Here is a 3,965-nt window from a genome sequence, read left to right as displayed (position 1 = left end):
AATAATCAGGGTGACAATATACAGCCTTGACATTCTTCTTTTCCTATTTGGAACCAGTCTGTTGTTCCATATCCATGTTCCATGTCCATGTTCCATGTTCCATGTTCCATGTCCAGTTTTAAATGTTGCATCCTAACCTGCATACAGGTTTCTCAAGAGGCAGGTCAGGTGGTCTGGTATTTCCATCTGTTGAAGAATTTTCCAGTTTATTGTGATCCACACAGTCAAAGGCTTTGACATAGTCAATAAAGCAGAAATAGATGTTTTTCTGGAACTCTCTTGCTTTTTCAATGATCCAGCAGATGTTGGCAATTTGATATCTGGTTCCTCTGCCTTTTCTGAAACCAGCTTAAACATCTGAAAGTTCACGATTCATGCATTGCTGAAGTCTGGCTTGGAGAATTTTAAGCATTACTTGACTAGCGTGTGAGATGAGTGGAATTGTGCAGTAGTTTGTGCATTCTTTGGCATTGCCTTTTTTGGGATTGGAATTAGCCATAGGTATACATATATCCCCTCCCTTTTGAACTTTCCTCCCATCTCCTTCCCTATCCCACCCCTCTAGGTTGATACAGAGCCCATGTTTCAGTTTCCTGAGCCATACAGCAAATTCCATGTTGCTCTCTTCATATATCTCACCCTTTCCTTCCCTCTCCCCATATCCATAAGTCTATTCTTTATGTCTCTTTCTCCATTCTTACCCTGTAAATAGATTCTTCAGAACCATTTTTCTAGATTCCGCATATGTGTATTAGAATACAATATTTATCTTTCTGTTTCTGACTCATTTCACTCTGCTTAATAGGTTCTAGGTTCATTCATCTCATCAGAACTGACTCAAATGTGTTTCTTTTTATGGCTGAGTAAAATGTCAAAGAATGCTCAAACTACCGCACAATTGCACTCATCTCACACGCTAGTAAAGTAATGCTCAAAATTCTCCAAGCCAGGCTTCAACAATATGTGAACCGTGAACTTCCAGATGTTCAAGCTGGTTTTAGAAAAGGCAGAGGAACCAGAGATCAAATTGCCAATATCCGCTGGATCATCGAAAAAACAAGAGAGTTCCAGAAAAAAACATCTATTTCTGCTTTACTGAGTACACCAAAGCCTTTGACTGTGTGGGTGACAATAAACTGTGGGAAATTCTGAAAAAGATGGGAATACCAGACCACCTGATCTGCCTCTTGAGAAATTTGTATGCAGGTCAGGAAGAAACAGTTAGAACTGGACATGGAACAACAGACTGGTTCCAAATAGGAAAAGGAGTATGTCAAGACTGTACATTGTCACCCTGCTTATTTAACTTCTATGCATAGTGCATCATGAGAAACACTGGGCTGGAGAAAGCACAGGCTGGAATCAAGATTGCCAAGAGAAATATCAATAACCTCAGATATGCAGATGACCCCATCCTTATGGCAGAAAGTGAAGAGGAACTAAAAAGCCTCTTGATGAAAGTGAAAGAGGAGAGTGGAAAAGTTGGCTTAAAGCTCAACATTCAGAAAGCTAAGATTATGGCGTCTGGTCCCATCACGTCATGGGAAATAGATGGGGAAACAGTGGAAACAGTGTCAGACTTTATTCTGGGAGGCTCCAAAATCACTGCAGATGGTAATTGCAGCCATGAAATTAAAAGACGCTTACTCCTTGGAAGGAAAGTTATGACCGACCTAGATAGCATATTGAAAAACAGAGACATTACTTTGCCAACAAAGTCCGTCTAATCAAGGCTATGGTTTTTCTAGTGGTCATGTATGCATGTGAGAGTTGCACTGTGTAGAAAGCTGAGTGCAAAAGAATTGATGCTTTTTAACTGGTATTGGAGAAGAATCTTGAGAGCCCCTTGGACTGCAAGGAGACCCAACCAGTCCATTCTAAAGAAGATCAGTCCTGGGTGTTCATTGAAAGGACTGATGCTGAAGCTGAAACTCCAGTACTTTGGCCACCTCATGGGAAGAGTTGACTCATTGGAAAAGATTCTGATGCTTGGAGAGTTTGGGGGCAGGAGGAGAAGGGGACAACAGAGGATGAGATGGCTGGATGGCATCACCGACTGGATGGACATGAGTTTGGGTAAACGTCGGGAGTTGGTGATGGACAGGAAGGCCTGGTGTGCTGCAGTTCATGGGGTCACAAAGAATCCGACGCCACTGAGTGACTGAATTGAACTGAACTGAATTGAATATTCCATTGTGTTTATGTACCACAACTTATATATCCACTTATCTGTCAATGGGCAAGTAGGTTACTTCCATGTTCTAACTACTGTAAATAGTGCTGAAATGGACAAAAGGACACATGTGTCTTTTTCAAACCTGGTGTCCTCAGATTATATGCCTAGGAGTGGAATTACTGGGTCATATGGTGATTTTGTTCATATTTTTTAAGGAATCTCCATACTGTATTGCATAGTGGTTGTATCAATTTACATCCCCAACTACAGTGGAAGAGTGTTCCCTTTACTCCACATCCTCCAGCATTTATTTTTTGTAAACTTTTTGATGATGGCAATTCTGACAAGTGTGAGGTGATATTTCATTGTGGTTTTGATTTACATCTCACTAATAACGAGCGGTGTTGAGCATCTTTTCATGTGTTTGTTAGCCATTTGTATATCTTCTTTCGAGAAATGTCTTTTTAGGTTTTTTCTCCACTTTTTGATTGAGTTGTTTGTTTTCCTGGCATTGAGTTGTATAAGCTGCTTGTATATTTTTGAAATTAATTATTTGTCAATTGTTTCATTTGCTATTATTTTCTCCCATTCTTAGGGTTATCTTTTCACCTTGCTTGTAGATTCCTTTGCTGTGCAAAAGCTTTTACGTTTAATCAGGTCCCACTTGCTTACTTTTGTTTTTATTTCTTTTAGTATAGGAGGTGGGTCACAGAGTATCTTGCTTTGATTTATGTCATTGAGTGTTCTGCCTATGTTTTCCTCTAAGAGTTTTACAGTTTCTGGTCTCACATTTAGGTCTTTAATCCATCTTGGGTTTATCTCTGTGTATGGTGTTAGTTAGTGTTCTAATTTCATTCTTTTACATGTAGCTGTCCAGTTTTCCTTGCACCATTTATTGAAGAGGCTGCCATTACACCATTGTATATTCTTGCTTACTTTGTAAAAAATAAGGTGCCCATAGCTGAATGGGTTTATTTCTGGGCTTTCTATCTTGTTCCATTGGTCTATATTTCTGTTTTTGTGCAAGTATCATACTGTCTTAATGACTGTAGCTTTGTAGTGTAATCTGAAGTCAGGAAGGTTGATTCCTCCAGCTCCATTCTCCATTCAAGACTGCTTTGGCTATTTGGGGTCTTTTGTGTTTCTACAGGAATTGTGAAATTTTTTGCTCTATTTCTGTGAAAAATGCCATTGGTAATTTGATAAGGATTGCACTCAATTTGTAGATTGCATTTGGTAATATAGTCATTTTCACAATATTGATTCTTTCTCCAGGAAAATAAAATTTCTCTCCATCTGTTTATGTCATCTTTGATTTCTTTCATCAGTTTATTATAATTTTCTGTGTATAGTTCTTTCATCTCCTTAGGTAAGTTTATTCCTAGATATTTAATTCTTTTCGCTGCAATGGTGAATGAGATTGATTCCTTAATTTCTCTTTCTCATTTTTCATTGTTAGTATATAGAAATGCAAGTGATTTCTATGTATTGATTTTGTATCCTGCAACTTTGTTAAATTCACTGAATAGACGAACTAATTTTCTAATACTATCTTTAGGGTTTTCTGTGCAGAGTATTATGTCATCTGCAAGCAGTGAGAGCTGTAATTCTTTTCCGATCTGGATTCATTTTATTTCTTTTTATTCTATGATTACTGTAGCTAGGGAAAGGTTATTGCTGAGCCTCAAAAGACGCCAGGATTCTTAGCCTCCAGAGGAGAAGTCAATCTGGGGCTAGAGACGAGGCTGGATCGCTCAGAGCTTTTGTATAATAAAATTTGATTAAAGTA

This window comes from Bos taurus, chromosome 11 (assembly GCF_002263795.3).
Source record: "Bos taurus isolate L1 Dominette 01449 registration number 42190680 breed Hereford chromosome 11, ARS-UCD2.0, whole genome shotgun sequence".
NCBI lineage: Eukaryota > Metazoa > Chordata > Mammalia > Artiodactyla > Bovidae > Bos > Bos taurus.
The sequence above is the reverse complement of the archived record's forward strand: the minus strand, read 5'-3'. Positions refer to the sequence as shown.